The sequence below is a fragment of the Artibeus jamaicensis genome, unplaced genomic scaffold (genome assembly GCF_021234435.1).
Source record: "Artibeus jamaicensis isolate MK-2021 breed Jamaican fruit bat unplaced genomic scaffold, CSHL_Jam_final scaffold_3151, whole genome shotgun sequence".
NCBI classification, from domain to species: Eukaryota; Metazoa; Chordata; class Mammalia; order Chiroptera; family Phyllostomidae; genus Artibeus; species Artibeus jamaicensis.
The window spans coordinates 35,085-54,819 of record NW_026522037.1 but is presented as its reverse complement, the minus strand read 5'-3'; the positions used below and the strand labels follow the sequence as shown (position 1 = coordinate 54,819).

Below are 19,735 nucleotides of genomic sequence, written 5' to 3'. Positions count from 1 at the left end.
CCAATCAGGTCTCACTCCCCTCAGTGGGGGTCCCTGAATGAGACCAGCGTTTTCTCTTTGTCTTTTCTGACCTACATTTTGGGGAATGGACTTCAGTCTTTCATTGTCTGGGAGGTAGATGGAGGGATAGACCAGTCTCTCCTTTGCCTCTTGAGACCAAGGGGGACATTGGGGGACATCAGTACATCCATCTGGTGCCCAGAGAGAGCTTCGTAAAGGGACAACAGGAGAGAGACCACAGCAGAAGTGTCCAGTAAGCCCAGCAGTTGTCAGCACCACACTGACCTGTGGGAAGGGCTTAGGTTTGCTGCATCCTGACCTTCCATCACCAGTCACAGCATCTGAGGCATCTTGGGGGCCCTTATTAGAAGGCATCACCTGGGCAAAAAGCTGCAAAACCAAAGAGAAATAGGCTAGGGCACAGAGGACAATGCCCATGGTCCCACCTGAGAGCCACCACTCAGCCTCGTGTTTCTCCTCTGCTCCCCAGAAAGCAGTGCCCCAGCCCCCACCCTGGCCTCAAGGATTTTGAAACACCTTCCTCAGGAGAAGAAGGCTGAGAGGAGGATGCTGACATCCTGTGAGGCCTGAGGTGGAGTCCTGCCCTTAAATGCAGGACACTGGAGCGCTTTCCTGGGCCCTGAATGCACTGCACACACTACACATTCACGTCTCTACCAGAACTAGGCTGACGTGTGCTGTACAGACTCTCCCTGAAACACCATTCTGGTCTGACAAGGGGGGTTGGTGCAACCCAGTGTAACTGTGGAAACTGAAGGAAGGTGTTGAAGGCGTTTGGAAGGGAAAGAGGCTGCTGAGGAAGTCAGACAGGGCTCGGTACCATTTGTAAAGGAAAGGTGTCTGGGTGTGCCCCTTTGTGCATTCACAGAAGCTCTAACTGGCCGTGGTAACTGCTGTGCCTTCTGGATTATGGAATAATGGGTGCTTTTATTTTCTGTATTTCCCAAACTCATGTTTTAAAAACAATAACTACATATCGTCAGGAAAAAAGTTTCCATCAAATATGAGAGTCTGCAAAAGAGGATCTTAAAGTGCAAATTTCAAAATGTTACAGTTTCCTCCAGGTGATGAGATTAACAATCTTAGGGTAAAAAATTATTTTTTAAAAAGCGTTCTTTAGTGACTTTTCAGAAGTCTGATATTTGAAGTCAGCATCTACGAGTAACATACCTCCCCAAGGGCAGCCCTCAGAGGCTGGGTCAGGAACTTTCCAGAGCAGTTGGGACCGAGGCCAGACCAGGGGCCAGAACAGCAACAGACAGGGAAGGTCCGCATGTCAAGACAAATCTGCCGAATTTCAGAAAGGCTTACCTGGCCCCAGCTTGGAGGGCAGTGAGCTGGTCTGTGTCCCTGGCTGACCATTCTGGCGAGTGACCCCCTCAACAGCCCAGCTATGGTCCCCAAGCCAGCCCACAGCCCCCTAATCTGGGTGGCAGACAATCAGAACATAAAACAGGTGGGGCTGACCACAGCTGCGGTGGCCACTGTAGTCACAGAGTCAAATATGTGATGGAGGCAAGTGGCCAGGCCATCCTGTCATCTCAGCCACTGATGGATGTCCTTTTTGACCAAGGACTATTGACCTGCCCCATCCAGGTCAATCCCAGTGTCATGTGTAGGAGTTGGGAAGCCGGCAGGGGCAGCTACTGTGGCCTTGGAGGCATACCAGGTGTCATGGGGACAGGACAATGACTTCAGATGCCTGTCAGTGGCAGGAGACTCAGAATCCAGCAGATGTCAGGTTGCACTCACGTCTTGGAGCCTCCACCTCAAAACAAGGATGGTGGCTGCCAGTCACTGATGGCTGGGCAGGAGGGGTGTGTAAATACCCAGCTCCCTGCATAAGGGGGTCTGAGACCATGTGAACTAAGTGAGCAAGGCTGAAACAAAAGGGCCTGTTTATGACTTCACTTTGAGAGCCACACACCATTTTCACAACACAGATCAGCTGGGTTGTGTGAAGGAGGGACTGTACAAGGTCAGGGGTGCCAACATGTGGATTTGGGGGACACCTTGGAGGCTGCCAGCTACACTAGGAATGTGGTTTGCTGCTGAAAGGGAGAAAGTAGGAACAGAACTCTGTCTACTCATCTTGGATTTCTAAGCCTTCTGGGAGAGCTCCAGGGTCTGTTGTGATGGGGGTTGTGGTGACCATTGCCTGGAAGTCTGTGGGTTCCCCTCCCTACTGTATCTCAGTCCCAGACCCTCCACCAGCATTACATCAGGACTCTGCTCTTCTCCCATGGCAGATGCTGAAAGCCACAGAATATTGAGTTTATGGTGTTCTCTCCAGGCTGTGCTGGTGGGGGGAGAAACAGGGAAGGGAAACAAAATCCAAGAAAGACACACACCTTCCTTTAGAAAAGAATAAGAGAACATAATAGTGGATTTTTAAAAATATTTTATTGATTATGCCATTACAGTTGTTCTATTCCCCCATTCATTCCCCTCTACTCTGCACACCCCTGCCCCACCATCCCCCCTTTAGTTTATGACCACCTGTCTCAAGTTCTTTAGATTCTGTATTTCCCCTACTATTCTTGCCCTCCCTCTATCTATTTTCTACCTACCATCTATGCTACTTATTTTCTGTACCTTCTCCCCCCTTCTCCTTCTACCACTCCCCTGTTGCTAACCCTCCATATGATCTTCATTTCTATGGTTTGCTCATGATCTAGCTGTCCTCTTAGTTTGCTTTTGTTTTAGGTGTGGTTGTTAATAACCGTGAGTTTGCTGTCCTTTCACTGTTCATATTTCTTATCTTCTTTTTCTTAGATAAGTCCCTTTAACATTTCATATAATAAGGGCTTGGTGATGATGAACTCCTTGAATTTGATCTTATCTGAGAAGCACTTTATATGCCCTTCCATTCTAAATGAAAGTTTTGCTGGATAGAGCAATCTTGGTTGTAGGTCTTTGGATTTCATGACTTGGAATACCTCTTTCCAGCCCCTTCTTGCCTGTAAGGTCTCTTTTGAGAAATCAGCTGACAGTCTGATGGGAACTCCTTTGTAGGTGACTGTCCTTTTATCTCTTGCTGCTTCTAGGATTCTCTCCTTCATTTGAATCTTGGCTAATATAATTATGATGTGCCTTGGTATGTTCCTTCTTGGGTCCAGCTTCTTTGGGACTCTCTGAGCTTCCTGGATTTCCTGGAAGTCTATTTCCTTCGTCAGATTGGGGAAGTTCTCCTTAATTATTTGTTCAAATAAATTTTCCACTGGTAGCTGTTCCTCTTCCCCTTCTGGTATCCCTATAATTCGGATGTTGGAGTGTTTAAAGATGTCCTGGAGGTTCCTAAGCCTCTCCTCATTTTTTTGAATTCTTGTTTCTTCATCCTTTTCTGTTTGGTCAGTTTTTTCTTCCTTCTGGTCCACTCCCTTGATTTGAGTCCCAGTTTCCTTTCCATTACTATTGGTCTCCTGTGCGTTTCCCTTCATTTCAATTAGTTTAGCCTTCATATGTTCCTCTAATTTGTGACTAAAATCAACCAGTTCTGTGATCATCCTGATCACCAGTGTTTTGAACTGTGCATCTGAAAGTTTGGCTATTTCTTCATAGCTTAGAGTTATTGGCTCTGGGGCTTTGAGCTGTTCTTCTTGAGCCATAATGTTTTGCTCTGTTCGCAGCTGTTATGTATGAGGAGCGGAGCCTTAGGTGTTCACCAGGGTGGGGCCACCCAGGTTGCTGGTTTGTGATGCTGAATGTGGGGCCGGGGTCCGAGAGGGACAATAGTGGTCCCCTCTGCTGCTTCCTGCTGGTGGGGCCTGTGCAGTCTGTCTTACTGCTTGCTCCTTCACCAGTTTATCTGTGTGCGAATGTGTGATGGTGATCAGCCCTCAGTGGGTCTGCCCGCTACTCCACACCTGGGATCCACCCACTGCCTGCACACCTGGGTTGTGCGCCCGGGTAGGTCTGGTGGATCTTTCCTGCCTGACCCACTCTGCTGCTGGCTCTGACCCTCTTACCGGTTTGGCTGAAGGGTTCAGACTTCTGTATATTTCAATTTTCTGTGGTTTGGCTGTGTTTTTGTTGCTAAACTTTGTTGTTTTTAAACTTGGTTGTGAGAGAAGGCAGAGTGTTTCCACCTACGCCTCCATCTTGGCGGAAGTCTGGATATTTGTAATTGAAATTCACATAGTTTATGTAGTCACTCTTCACAAGCCTGGCACTGGAAGGACAGAAAGGTCCTCATTTCAGGTCATGGGGTGGGTGTCCCCCTTTGGCGAACCCACTCCAGCAGGAACAGGGTGGGTCATGCTCAGGTCTGCCTCATGCAGGAGAGGGTATGATGGGGTCCTCACTAATTGTTCACCTTCTCCCTGTATTGAACTCAGCTCTGGTTCCTAAGAAAAGTGTGACCTCTGGGAGTTGTTGGCACCCTTACCTATGCTTATGTAGATGTAGATGTTTATCCTGTCCTCACCCTGAGTCTTACTGGACTCCCACCCATTGGGTCCATGGGAATGTTGTGTTCTTGGGCCACTGTGGACATTATCTATGAATGGGTGGCCAGGAATGACCAACATTATGCATGCCCATTATGTCATCAGACTTCACAAACAAAAGTTTAAATAAACAAGTAATAGTTTTGAGATGGTGTCAGTGGTGTATGAAGCCCTGTGGGGCCCAATGTGCATTACAGAAGCTACTATGTTGTGAGCTTCATGAATTGCCACATGCAGATTGGGTGCACCTGTCACAGGGGAAACTGTTCTTGCCAACACAGTAAAGAATTACAGACCAGCAAGTGTATTACCATACAAGCAGGGTTTATTAGTGATATGCTCTCATGAAAGAGGACAGGTCTTTCTGAGATGGGAGTAAAAAGCAAGTTTGTTTGGGTGGCAAGAGCACCAGGTCCTTTGTCCTGAGGATTTACATGGTTGGTGTGAAGAACTTACATTTGATTAACAGGTAAAGTGGTGCCAGCTCCCATAATGGATGTGACTACCCAAACTTAGGTATGTGTGTGTGGACCTGTTAGCCTGAATCCTTATCTGGCTTCAGACCCCACTTGGCCATCTTGTAAAATAGATCCATGACAGGAGAAGGTTAAAGTTGAGCCAGTTACCAGTTGAGACTTCTACCAATGGGCTCTTTCTGTAAGCACTATGGACCCTCTCATAAAACAGATGGTGGCCAGAGGCAAGCAATTAGACAAATTTGTTTTATGGATTCTTTCCTTGAGTGCTGTGGACCCCCTCCCATCTTCTAGGCCTTGGGGTGAATAGTTTTAAAGTTTTCTTTCCCAGTGGAAACAATAGCTAGAATTTCAACGTGTTAGCATGGTATTTCTTGTGATGGGGGAACATCTGGCAATGGAATTGGACCAGGCTCAGGACTGTTGAGTTAGTGGGTAGACATGTCTTCCTCATCCTCCCTGCCTTGGCTCACCATCTACCCTAACACCCCAGTGCAGGCAGGTGCTGCTCCCCGTCAGTTCTCAGCAAGGGGTGGGAGAGGGTCTTGTTTCACAGGTCACTCTCAGCACCGCCTGCCTGTGTTAAGGAGGCCTGAGGATGCCCAGGCTCAGTGAGAGGGTGGTGATCAGGAGAGAAACATAGCCCCCCATCTCAGGCCTCCTTCTCAGGGGAAAGCAGTGGTGTCTGCTCAAATTCTGAATTTGGCTATAGACTCCTACCCTCTCCTCATCTTCCTTTGTCCACCACTAAAGACCAGGAAGACATGGGCAATGAAGGCTGTTCAGCAGGACTTGCAATCTCAGCGACCCTCTCACCAAATTCTGTCTGTGCTGGCTCCAGTTTGAATGTCAAACCAAAAGGCTGGAGTTCCCATTTCCATTGAACAGACTAGGAAACAGGCAGAGAGAAGTTGAGAATTTTGCCTCGGGTCACACAGCTGGAGAAGACAGAGCTGAGACTCACACCCACTATGGACTGATGTGGAATCTCTATGCTGTGCACCAGCAAATGCTGACCCTGAAGGGGCAGCAAGGAGAGTGAGGTAGACCAGGTGCCCAGACTGAGTCAGGCTCATGTCTGTGCACAAGCAGACATCCCTCCCTGCCGTTCACCTGAGGCTCCAGAGGTTGTAGGAAAATAGAAGAGCCAAGAGAGGCAAAGGGAGGAGGATAGGAAGCCTATTAGGAGAAAAGGCCCCACTTCCCAGGAGTCTGGGGAATTCCCTTCCCCAGTAAGTCTGTCTTAAATTCCTCTCTCTGGGAAGAAACCAAAGTACATTGGCTAAAGACTTAGGCATTTGCAGGAGTTGAATTTCTGTGGCTGACAGTATGAGTTCTTTGTGGCTCTTCTGGAACTCTGTGCTTTCAGTGATGGGGGAAATGAGGGATGTGGGCTTCATATTTGTATAGAGACAAAACTTTTTAAAATAGGACATCAAAAAAACATGAAGGAGATTGGTGCTGACATCCCCATATCACTCATGGAACTGTTTGTGTATCTCATCTCTTGTCATGAAACTGGAGGGTTTGTTTAACCAGTTAGTTTTGTAGTAATTAAAATCTTGGAGAGACCGAGGGGCCATAGACTTCATGGTAGTGTCTCACTCAGTCCACCTGCAAACATAGGGCTTCTTCCGAGTGTGTCCTCTGGTGTCTGATGAGAACTGACTTCTGTATAAAGCCTCGCCCACACTCCCTGCAAACAGGGCTTCTCCCCTGAGTGTGTCCTCTGGTGTGTGATGAGATTGGACTTCCTTGTAAAGCCTCTCCTACACTCCATGCAAACATAGGGCTTCTCCCCTGTGTGTGTCCTCTGGTGTCTGATGAGAACTGACTTCTGCGTAAAATCTCGCCCGCATTCCCTACAAACATAGGGTTTCTCACCTGAGTGTGTCCTCTGGTGTGTGACAAGATGTGACTGCTGTGTAAAGCCTCGCCCACACTCCCTGCAAACATAGGGCTTCTCCCCTGAGTGTGTCTTCTGGTGTCTTCTGAGAACTGACTTCCAGGTAAAGCCTTTCCCACACTCCTTGCAAACATAAGGCTTCTCCCCTGAGTGTGTCCTCTGGTGTCTGATGAGAACTGACTGCTGTGTAAAGCCTCTCCCACACTCCCTGCAAACATAGGGTTTCTCCCCTGAGTGTGTTGTCTCATGTATGATGAAAACTGACTGCTGTCTAAATCCTTTCCCACACGCTCTGCAAACATAGGGCTTCTCCTCTGTGTGTGTCCCCTGGTGGGTGATGAGAACTGACTTAAATGTAAAGCGTTGCCCGCACTCCCTACAAACATAGGGCTTCTCCCCAGAGTGTATCCTATGATGTCTGATGAGAACTGACTTCCGTGTAAAGCCTCGCCCACACTCCCTGCAAATATAGGGCTTCTCCCCTGAGTGTGTCCTCTGGTGTGTGACAAGATGTGTCTTCTGTGTAAAGCCTCGCCCGCACTCCCTGCAAACAAAGGGCTTCTCCCCTGAGTGTATTCTCTGGTGTCTAACAAGAATTGTCTTGCATGTAAAGCCTCTCCCACAAACCCTGCAAACATAGGGCTTCTCCCCTGAGTGTGTCCTCTGGTGTGTGATGAGATTTGACTTCCAGGTAAAGCCTTTCCCACACTCCCTGCAAACATAGGGCTTCTTCCCTGAATGTATTCTCTGGTGTCTAACAAGAATTGTCTTGCATGTAAAGCCTTTCCCGCACTCCCTGCAAACATAGGGCTTCTCCCCTGAGTGTGTCCTCTGGTGTATGACAAGATGTGACTGCTGTGTAAAGCCTCGCCCGCACTCCCTGCAAACATAGGGCTTCTCCCCTGAGTGTGTCCTCTGGTGTGTGATGAGAACAGACTTCCAGGTAAAGCCTTTCCCACACTCCCTGCAAACATAAGGCTTCTCCCCTGAGTGTGTCCTCTGGTGTGTGATGAGATTTGACTTCCAGGTAAAGCCTTTCCCACACTCCCTGCAAACATAAGGCTTCTCCCCTGAGTGTGTCCTCTGGTGTTTGATGAGAACCGACTTCCAGGTAAAGCCTTTCCCGCACTCCCTGCAAACATAAGGCTTCTCCCCTGAGTGTGTCCTCTGGTGTGCGATGAGATATGACTGCTCTGTAAAGCCTCGCTCACACTCCCTACAAACATAGGGCTTCTCCCCTGAATGTGACCTCTGGTGTGTGATGAGATTTGACTTCCGTGTAAAGCCTCGCCCACACTCCCTGCAAACATAAGGCTTCTCCCCTGAGTGTGTCCTCTGGTGTATGACAAGATGTGACTGCTGTGCAAAGCCTCGTGCACACTCCCTGCAAACATAGGGCTTCTCCCCTGAGTGTGCCCTCTGGTGTATGACAAGATGTGACTGCTGTGCAAAGCTTCGTGCACACTCCCTGCAAACGTAAGGCTTCTCCCCTGAGTGTGTCCTCTGGTGTCTAATGAGAAGTGACTTGTATGGAAAGCCTCGCCCACACTCTGTGCAAACATGGGGCTTCTCCCGTGAGTGTGTCCTCTGGTGTCTAATGAGAAGTGACTTGTGGGGAAAGCCTCGCCCACACTCTGTGCAGACATAGGGCTTCTCCCCTGAGTGTGTCTTCTGGCCTCTGATGAGATGTGACCTGTCAACGACGTTTTGCCAACACCCTCCGTGCTCAGTTGTTACAGTTCTTGACATTCCTACTTTCAGAAATACCTTGTCTGTGTCCTCTGGACCCTCTTTCTGGCCTCTATGGGACTCTTCCTCCATCATTCTCTCATGCTCACTAGAGCTCGTCATTTGTTCTTTGGAAGGTTGGAAAAAGGGTTTTGAGATTCTCTCTTGTGTGATTCTTTTAAGCAAAGGTTTGGACCTTTGTTTAGCCTCTTGACCTTCAGCTTTATCATTCCAGCTGTGCGTACTAGTATGTTGCTGCTGCTGATTCTGATCCTCTGGGCAGGGTTCCTCTGCTTGGAGATGTTTTCTTGCAGATGTTCCTGGGAGAATCTGAAAGGGATGATTGAGTTTCACATCTTGGCCAAGGCATTTCTGACTGGAGAAGGCCAGAGAACAGGAGGAACATGAGTGCACCTCTGGCTTTGGTTCCGCTGAAAGAGAAAGGTTTGGTCAGGGCAGATGTTGACAAGAATGCCTGGGCCATATGATTAGTTTCCTGGTAAGACCTGCCCCATGAGTCCTTCTTACTATGGTGACAACACAAGCTCTCTCTCCAACAAAGTGTCTACTCGCCGTCTATTTTCCTTTTCACTTTTTGCGGTTCATTGTCTTCAGAAATCTAGAAAGCCTACATCAAGGGTCTTTTCTAATAATGCCCAGACTAGGGGATTTCAAGGAGCATGAGAGAGGCCATTTCACTCCCTGTGTGGATGGAACTGTAGTGAACTTTCCTTCTATCGGTATCTTCTAAGTCATGTTAAAGAGGAAAACCATAGGCCCAACTAGGCATTGCTTCTCTCTGGTTTCCAAAACAGTAAAATAAAATGAACTTCCTGCCCTTGCTCGTGTGACTCAGTGCATTGAGTGCCAGCCTGTGAAGCAGAGTCAGAGGTTCAATTCTCAGTCAGGGCACATGCCTGGGTTGTGGGCCACGTTTCCAGTAGGGGGCTTGTGAGAGGCAACCAGGCATTAATGTTTCTTTCTCCCTCTTCCCCTCTAAAAATAAATATATAAAATCTTTTTAAAAAGTCCTTCCTCAAGCCACACACCAGATATTTATGCTTCATTTCATTCAACATTAGCCCATTTCAAATATACTGAGAAGTCCTGTTTCAAAATATTTCTCCAACCACACATCTTACACACCTGACTCCTGTTCCTCTGGCCAATCTACCATGCGCTCTCACTTGGAGATGAAGTAATTAATATGAGGGGATTCCTCACTGGAGTTTATTTTCTAAAAATTAACAAAGCCTAATCAGAACAGAGAACACACCACTCTACAGCTGACAACTGTACACTTTCACTCAGGAAAGTCCCAAAGTCTCAATTCAGATCAACACTGCATTTCCGGGCTGATAAGCATCTGTCTGATCTCCATTCTTATCCTCTACGCTGAGATGAGACCCAAGTGACCCTCAGCCAATCCAATGCCACACCTCTTTTCTTCCCTGCACTAGCTGCTCCCTCTGCCTGGGATCCTTTGCCTGCAGTATTGTTGTAAATGTTATCTCCTGATAGCCCTTCCCGGTCCACCTGCCGCACCGCACTTCCCCCCACACTGATCCCTAGGTTCTTGTCCTAGATTAGTTTTCTCCAAAGCACTAACCGCTGTGTAGTGTAATGCACATTCAAGCACATGCGTCTGGGTTTCTCTCCTTCATCCGTCAGCTCCTCAAGAGCAGTGATTCTGATCCTCATGTTAATCTGTATTTCCAGGTCCCAGGATGCTGTGCGCCACAGAGTAGGATCTTACATGACAATTCACTGAAATAATGAATGAATGCGCCCTGCCTGAATGGTGTGGCTTGGTGGGTTGGGTGTTGTTTGAAAACTGAAAGGTTACAAGTTTGATTCCCAGTCAGGGCACATGCCAGAGCTGTTGGCCAGTTGGGGTTGGACCACAGACAAGCGATTAGTATTAGTATGTCCCTTGCAAACCGGTTTTTCTTTCTCCTTCCTTTCCACCCTCTGTAAAAATAAATAAAATCTTGTTTAAAAGTATTTATGTATTTATTTATTTTCAGAAAAGGGGGAAGGGAAGGAAGGAGAGGGAGAGAAACATCAATGTGTGGTTGCCTCTCACATGCCCCCTACTGGGGACCTGGGCCAAAACCCAGGCATGTGCCCCAACTGGGAATCAAACTGGCAACCCTTTGGTTCATAGGCCAGCGCTCGATCCTCTGATCCATACAAGCCAGGGTGAAATCTTTAAAAAATAATGAATGCCTATCAACAAAAAATGTTTTATTTAGAAGTATGGAGGGAAATTAAGAAGAAACAGCTGTAAAAGTGTCAGAAAAACTGCCTTGGTGAGAACTTGTTAGTGCTTGAAAACTTTTTTTCCCTCGCCTCTCAGTCTTTTAGCACTTTATGTGGTTGTGTATTCTGTTCATGAAATATTTAAAAAATAAAAATATAAAAATTTTGCCTAAGAGTCAAAGGCATAGGAATGAATTGTGAATTTCTGAAGCATGTGATTTGAAACTTTACTGACTTCAGAGTGGATTTTACTCCACGTAAGAGTTGGGTCATGAATATTTCTATGGAGAATTCTCTCTTTTCTTTCTGTTTTGAAGAACAGTGGTGCCCACCTCTCCCGGCCGCGAGCTCTGTCTTCCACTCGCTGCCCCACTTGCTGCCCAGCTCCTGGCCATACTCATCCCCGAACCAGACCAGCAGCTCACAGCCTGGCCTGACGACCCGGCAGGTTCGGTAGAAAATCTGCCCATGGTATTGAAAGGCCACCAGGTTCTGCTCTTCATCATCCCGGGCACAGTTCACAAACCTGGGATCGAGGCAGATGAAGAGAAAGAAAATCACAGTAATGAATTCCCAGTACCTTAACATCCATGTCCAGCTCCTCACTGATTCTTAAAACTCTCAGGCTCTGGTGTTGCCCACTGCCCGCAGTGTTCCCAGGGAACCTTCTGTTCAGTGTCTGAGCATCTGCCAGCATGTCATGTGAATTCCTACCTCCAAGTCCTGCTTGCAGTGTTTATCCTGCCTAATACCATTTTCTAAAACCCAGTTCTAGACTTAACCTCCACCCTGATTGGCCATAATATCCAGCGATATTTTGCTTCTCCAAGTTCAAAATCAAGTTGTCTTACACCACAGAACCTAGTCCTTGATCTAGGGCTCTGCTTCTAAATTAGTTCACTAATTATCCAGTACTCAGCCCATGTCTGTTTTCTCTTGAGAAGCCTTTCTCCAACCCCCATACACTTTATTTAGGGTGCATGCCGAAGGATAGCACAGAAAATCGAAGGTCTTTTTGTCTTAGTATGATAAATCAGAACAATAGTGGTTGATTCACATTCTGTTATCCCTGATAGAAGAGAGCCCCTCTCAGGAAAGGGGACCATAACCATTCCTCTAGAGCCCAGCTCTAGTCTGAAGTGAGGCTGGGATGGTTTGCTGCCCGCACAGGTTTAGGCCACCCTTGGTTTGTGCTATCTTGACACTATGCACTTCTTGGAAATTACAGTTAAATGTTTCTAAAAGCAATTGTTTTATGTCTGTCTGTGAGAAGTCATTCATAAGGACATGGGTTGTGTGATCTGTGTAATATATTCCTTCATCTAAACTGGAATGTAGTAAGTGCTTAATTAATGTTCATGTGATAAATAGAAGCATAATCCAGTGTCCCTGGTGAATCTGGGCTCTTCAAGGACCTTTCTAGTGCCCATAGTGTTTCTAATAGAGAACTTTATATTTTGAGGACATATGCTATACTTTTTCCCTAAAAGTCCCCTGAAATGAAAGAACACTGTATGGAGAAAAACAGGGGAAAAAGATTGAGGGAGACCACTGAGGGAGGCATGATGAGAGGGACAGATATATGGGCTTGTGGGGGATGAGAGTCCCCTCTGGCACCCAGAGACCTATTGACCTCACCTCATCCAGTTGGCCCAGGATCTGTCCTTTCCATCCACATACTCATAGCAGTTTCTCCCTTTGGTGATCTGTGTTTCAGAAAAGAATTTGCAGAGCTTTTATTTTGTGTGTGTGGCGGTAACAGAAGAATTATTTTATTCCACTGTCGTCAAAACTCTTTCTGCCTGCATGGGGATTCTACTGCCAATTGTGACCACATGATATTTTTCCTACTCATCACCTACACAGCCGAGTCTACCTGTCCAATCAGAGCAGGAGCCCCACAAGGGAGGAGCCACTCCTTTGTGTCTGTACCACTTTGCTCCCACTTACCTTCTGATCCTTCAGGAGCTCTGTGTCCATGTAAAGTCCAGTCAGTACACAGAGCTGACCACATTGTCCCCTCCATGCCTAGCACGTAAGAGGAGAGGTCCCCCCAAGCCTCAGAAGAAATGTGGGAAGCCAGAGGACAGTGGAAGAAGTAAATATTTCTCACCAGCCAGGAGTATCTGCTGTTGGCTGCCTCCTCATCTTCTGTGATGTGTCCTTCATAAGGGCCAAAGTGCAGACCCACAGGCAAATCAGCTGCCTCATTCCACACTCCAAGCCCAGCCTCAGGGATGCTGGACGGCCCGATTCTCAACCCAGGGGGCAAGGTGAGGGCTGAGCGGTGGGGATGCCCCTTGTCCACTGCACTGTCCTTTACAAACGTAGGGGGCCCATGCACAGCACAGCTGTCGATGAAGAAGTTCTGACATTTCTCACAATCTGGAGGTGAGAGCAACAGGGGTTGGGGAAGGTATAGCGCATGTTCCTGGACACAAAGGGCTTCAGAGGGAGTCTGGCACTGACATCAGTGAGACTCAGTCCTGTACTCCAGGTCACTACAGGAAGGGAATGATTTGGGGACCAAAGGACTAGATGGAATTATTGTAGCATAATACACTGTTGTGGACCACTCTGCCTGGTTTCAGGAATTGTTAACTACTCCCCATGGCTAAGGATGAGTGAGTGACCTCTGCATGCGAGCCACAGGAGACAAAGCCTATCTCTGGTAGTGAATGTTGCCTGTTTCCTCCCTGCCCTCAAAGCATGGTCGGAAGTCAGAGACAGGCAAGACCCCTCAGGGGAGGGGCAACCTAAGCCACACTCGATCACTTGGGAGGCCATCATGGAAGGACTCGGAGGTCTGCAACAAAAAGCGAGCAAGAGATCATTACCCCCAAGCTATGTGACATAGCCTGAGTCCCCATGTCCTCTGGGAGAAGCACTTCCTGGCTCTAAGCCACTTAAGCCTGAATACCTGATGGGGAGGGGTGCAGCTCCTTGCCTTGCCAGAGCAGATCCCAGGGAAAAATCTGGCATCACAAAGAATTCCTCAGAATCCTGTGAAACCTGCTCTGCTTAAGAGTGCTTTCATTCATGTAAAGGGTCCAAGCAGGAAACCCTAAACTTTTTGCAAACTCCCTTCCTGACAGACTCTGACTCAGACTAAGCCCTCAGATTTCTTTGAAATGTTATCTACTGTTTGATTCTTGTCGCCCTGTATTCCTGTGTATTACAACCCAATAAAATCCCCTGGAGGAAGGGGATTGAGGCCCTTCCCTTTTGAGGGATCGGCCACCTCTGCTCCCCAAGCAGACCATGTCTTCGTAGTGTTTACTTTCATCCATGGCGGACGGGGGGACTTGCAGCAAAAGTTGCCCCCACAATACACTTCTTAGTGAGGGTCACTTACAAAGGTAGTCATCATCCTGGGGCTCATTGACCTCTTGATACATGTGGTCCTTTCTTTCTTGTAGGCTGTACATCTTCACTTCCATCTCCTTTCTCCTGAGTTCTAAATTGGAAAAGAGCAGGTGAGCAAGGTTGGTGGGGTCTGGAGTGTTAGTTCCCATTTTGTCAGATAACACAACCTCCTCCCATCAAATTATTATCTTCCCTTTTGCATACTCTGGTATTTTACTCCATTAACTATTGGTTCAGAAGACTAAGATGCCACACTAACTACAGATGACTGATTGAATTTTAGTTTCTAGATCTTCCCATTACTAGTTTTAACTTGCCAACCTTTAATCAGTCATAACATATTTATTGAGTGCACTTTGTGTGTTAGGCATTGAGTAAAGGCCTGGGCACACAGCACCAATAAAGTGTGGTTGCTATGATCATGTATGCATTTATTGGACAACTTGCATGTGTCAATTGTTTTTAATTTAATTTAATTTAATTTAATTTAATTTAATTTAATTTAATTTAATTTAATTTAATTTAATGTTTTCAAACAATATATGAGTGATGTTTCCTTATCTTCTCTTTACACATTAGCATTCAGGAGCTCAGAGAATTTATAAAATTTGCCCAAAGCTCCATTGTTAACTTCAGTTTCAGCCTAGCCCAGCTTAAACCCAGTTCCATCCATAGTCCTCCCCACATACCTAGGTCATATATCAGCCCTTATACAGGACTTAGAGGAACTAAGGTTTCCAAATTATTTTTTCTTACCTGATTTTCATCTATTCTGTTTTCCAAAGGCACATGCTTCTCCAGGAGAGGACACGGGTTTCTGGGCATGCTCTGAGTCACTTGCAGTCATCAAATTCGCTGTTCCTGACAATTCCTTCAAACTATATTCATTGCTTAATGGCACCCTGGATGTCTCCTTCAATATTAAGAGTCACATATTAGAGATTAACATGTATTTAGTTTTTTAAGGCTTAGGGTACATTTTACATGCATGTCTTTAAAACTTCAACCCTTGGAAATGTCCAGGGAGTATACATATTAGAGGGGATAGGGCCAATGTGGGTAATGAATCTAAGATTAGAACTCATGCCTTATGGCTCTTTTCTTTAAACTGTCTCTATAATATTGAGAGTGAAGGATATTTGGAAGAGAATAAGGAAATAGTTGGCAGAAACATATCTAGACAATAAATAAAATGGTGATAGAATTTGTAATACCTTACAAAGAACATTTGTTCTTAGATGAGCTGGTTCCCACCAGTTCTGTTTGAATAAGGCTGCATCAGTAGCTAGTTATCTTCAATTTCATGATCTATAACATGCTAATTTTCAATGGTCTAGTGAATGTGCAATTAAATAATGCTCACCCAAGTTTTCTGTGAATTGTGTAATACAGTATGAATGTGAGATTACAGTCCTGCTATCAATTTACCCCTCAGCTCTCTCCATATTTCAAATCTCACAGAAATTACCTTTAGTGTCCATTGACCATCTTCTAGTTTAATTTGTAATTGTGAAATCATTCATTCAGCAAACACTTGGGGGGACCTCAGGGGCCCTAATCTGGGCCTGTGACCTCTGAGAAGCCTCAGGTATGGACCAGCCTCACAAAGAGCTCACAATGCAGAGGCAGGCAGGCTGAACAAATGATTCTAAACAGGATGAGAGTGGCCTCATTGGAACTCAGAGAAAGAAGCTGTTACTTCACCTTACAAGAAACAGCATTTGAAATCAGTTCCAAACAGATGAGTTTCTGTTGAAGAGTGTGTAACCTTTATGAAGACCTCATGTCATTTTATTATTTGTTGTTTCTCAATCATCAAACCTGCCATTGTGGGGGTGGGGGAGATGCTGTCTTTGATTAGAGTGGGAGGCTCTGACCCTGGGGATTTTACATTCTCCTTCATCTGGGACCATCCACTGTACCAACTGACTACACTTTGTACGCTTTCCTTAGTCAGAAGGTCTTAGTGTATCTCTCACTTAAGCATAGCAGAAAAGAACTTTGGTTGAAATCATCAGTCAGATGAATGATGTAATGATGTATGGATAAGACAATGTAAACTTTAGAAAACTATGAAAGTTTATTTTTCTAATTTCTAAAAAAGATTTTATTTTGAGAGCGGGGAAGGGAGGGAGAAAGAGAGGGAGAGAAACATCGATGTGGGAAACATCCATCACTTGCCTCTGGCAGACACCCCAACCGGGAACCTGGCCCCATAACCCAGGCATACGCCCTGATCAGGAATCAAACCAGTGAGCTGGTTTCCTGATCAGGAATCAAACCAGTGTAGGATGACACCCAACTGCATCATGCTGGCTAGGGTAAAACTATAAGTGTTTTAATGAGTTCGTAAGTGGTTTAGAGAAGCAACTATGGGTTAGATTGCACTACCACTGATACTGTGATCTTAGACATACAGTCAAACATTTCTATATCTCTAAAAGCTCACTTTCTTCATCATAAATAGTGATGGTTATAGTACATGCCTCATTGGGTTGTTGTAATGTTTAAGTGAGTTTATTCACATAGAATTCTTGAAGTCTGAAACATTGTGAGAATGAAACAAATGGTAGTTACTATTATTGCTATAGTTATTAACATTTAAGATGATGAGCCCTGGCTGGTGTGGCTCAGTGGAATGAGCACTGGCCTGCAGACTGAAAGGTCACCAGTTCCATTCCTGGTCAGGGCACATGCCTGGGTTGTGCAAGAGGCAAGCTATTCATGCTTCTCTCCCTCTCTTTCTCCCTCAATTTCCCTCTCTCTAAAAAATGTATAAATAAAATCTTTAACAAAAGATGATAATATTGGACAATGTTGTGAAGAGACCAGGAAAGGAAGGCAACAGTTCCTAGTATACTTTCTGGATTTTCCTATTCTTACCTGCGTTTCTATCCATGAGGAAAATTTTCTTGTCAACAGGATCTGGGAAACACTCAACTTCTGGTGTTTACTCTGTTCCCTTCTGAAGGCCACCCAAGATGGTTTCACTGAAAGATGTGGAGAAATCAGTGTTTTGGTTGGTAAATGTTCCTAAAATGTGGAGATTCTTATTAGGGACACAGACTTCTGAATGAGAGTAATCCAAGAACAATCCAAGGATGGATGGAAAATGTTTTCTGGGGTATCATTAAGGCCTATACTTTTACTGGGGTCATCAACTAATTTCATTAGAATGAAAAAAAATAAAGTATCACCTACACTTCCTTCTATGTTCATAAAGCATCTATGATATAAATTGGGGACTTCGGCCAAGATGGAAGCATAGGTAGACACACTGTGCCTCCTCACACAACCAAAATAAGGACAACAATTTAGAAACAAAATAACAACCACAAATGACAGAAAATTGAACTGTATGGAAGTCCAACAATCAAGGAGTTAAAATAGATACATTCATACAGACTGGTAGGAGGAGCGGAGTGGGGCAGCCAGGCCCAGAGGGGCCAGGGCAAGAAAAACCAGTGGCTGCACAAGCCCACCCACATGGGAATCAGCACCAGAAAGGCTCAGTTTGCTAGGGGGAAGCAGCGGAAGGGACTGAAATCTGATAGACAGCAGCAGAGCAAGCACCATTGTTCCCACTCAGACCCTGCCCCCACATAGTGAGTGTCACAAGCTAGCAACTGGGTTGCCCCACCCCAGTGAACATCTAAGGCTTCACCCCTCATACTAACAGGCACAATAAGAGCTGGTGAGGGGGAGGGAATGGCCCAAACAGAAAAACAGATCGAAACTCCAGAGCAAACACAACTAAGCAACCAAGAGATAGTCAACCTATCAGGCACACAGTTCACAGCACTGGTGATCAGGATGCTCAAAGAACTAGTTGATTTTAGTCACATATTAGAGGAACAAATGAAGGCTAAACTAACTGAAATGAAGGGAAATGCACAGGAAACCCATAGTGATGGAAAGAAAGCTGAGACTCAAATAAAGGAAGTGGACCAGAAGGAAGAAAAAACTGACCAAACAGAAAAGGATGAAGAAACAAGAATCAAAGAAATGAGGAGAGGCTTAGGAACCTCCGGGACATCTTTAAACATTCCAGCATCTGAATTATAGGGGTACCAGAAGGGAAAGAGGAAGAGCAACAAGTGGAAAACTTATTTGAACAAATAATAAAAGAGAAATTCCCCAATCTGGCAAAGGACATAGACTTCCAGGAAATCCAGGAAGCTCAGAGAGTCCCCAAGAAGTTGGACCGAGGCGGCTTTCAAGATGGCAATGGAGTAGGACAGAGCAGATACCAGTTCCTAGTACAAAAGGGAGAAAAACCTGTCCGATCGGAGGAAGAGAAGCCAGCAAGCCAGCAGTTGCCAAGCATATATGAAAATAAGGGACCAGAAATCTCGAAGGTCACGGAGGAACCATACTGTAGGGAGACAGCAGCGGTACAGTAGTCTCGGGACGGAGTAAAGAGAAACAGCAGGGATCTCTGCCGGTGCATGACTGGGGGACTAATGCCCAGCAGCGAGTGCCCAACGGCACCTGGGCCAACGTTGAGTGCCCGGATGGCTCCCTCCCTGGGATTTTTTGGCCAGGGCAGCCAAGTGGCCCATGCAAAGAGGAGCGGAAGGGATTTCAGCCTGCGCACAGTTCGGGGGGACTAAGCGCCTGATGCGAAGTGTGTCTGGGCGAATGCCTGACAGCGCCTGGGACAGCAATCAGCGCCCAGACGGGTTCCCCGAGCGGCTCCCTCCCTAGGGTTTTTCTGCAGAGGTTGGCCAGGGTTCTGCGGAGGTTGGCCAGGAGACCCAGACAAACACAGGAGCAGAAGGGATTTCAGCCCGCGCACAGTTCGGGGGATCAGTACACACCACGCAGCGTGCCATGATGTGCGTACAGAATTTCTAGGTCAGCGCCCAGTCCTCAGATCAGCTCCTGGCTTCCAGTCCATCCCCCTCGGACTATCTGGAAGCCCCGGGCACTGAAGGGTCCTGGGGAAAGAGCTGAAACCCTCAACCCCCTCCCTTTCTGGCCAAGCAAGGTGGGGTGCCTGGACAGACTTGTTTGATAGAGTTTGCGGAGAGGGTGCTGAGGACAAAGGGCCCCAACAGAGGACTCTGTGGTTGCCAGCCCAGGAGAACTGATAGGTAGGGCGTGGGGCTCTGAATCCAACAGACACAATAGCCTGGTCTGCTCCACACCCAGCTTGGCAGCAAACCCGAGATTGGGCAGAGGGCCTAGAGCTTCCCCACAGAACAGGGGCAGGTCTGCGCTCAATCCCAAGGGGACCAGGCAACTAGGCTGGTGCAGGCGCCCGCAAGCACCACAAACCAGTCATGGCGGTAACCCCTGGGAGGGGAGCGCTGTGAGGAAGTCCTAGTTCCCCATTGTAGGGAGCTGGGGAGAGGCGCCAAGTGTCTGGTTCCTGAGTGAGGACTGGCAGAAAAATCACAACAATCGACCCTCAGCCAACTTCAGCCAGAAAAACCGGTTTGGCAAGTTTGAAACCAAGTGACATTTCCTTTGTTGTTGTTGTTTTTGGGTTTCTTCCTCTTTATTTTACTTTTATTCTTTTTTTT

At 46.6% G+C, this 19,735-nt stretch overlaps 2 long non-coding RNA genes across 4 annotated transcripts in view; one reads left to right on the top strand and one right to left on the bottom strand.

Moving 5' to 3' along the window:
- Positions 1 to 17,587, top strand: part of LOC119043753 (uncharacterized) — a 70,251-nt gene extending 52,664 nt beyond the window's left edge. For all 3 annotated transcript variants that reach the window (XR_008390044.1, XR_008390045.1, XR_008390043.1), the window contains 2 exons: positions 14,261 to 14,317; positions 14,993 to 17,587. This is a non-coding gene — a long non-coding RNA (uncharacterized LOC119043753). The remainder of the gene's footprint in view (positions 1 to 14,260; positions 14,318 to 14,992) is intronic.
- On the bottom strand, positions 11,114 to 13,113 carry LOC128626126 (uncharacterized). The gene is made up of 3 exons (XR_008390046.1): positions 12,955 to 13,113; positions 12,480 to 12,547; positions 11,114 to 11,367 (listed from the first exon to the last, which is right to left on the bottom strand). It is a non-coding gene; the product is annotated as an uncharacterized LOC128626126 (long non-coding RNA).
- Positions 17,588 to 19,735: the final 2,148 nt, after the last annotated feature.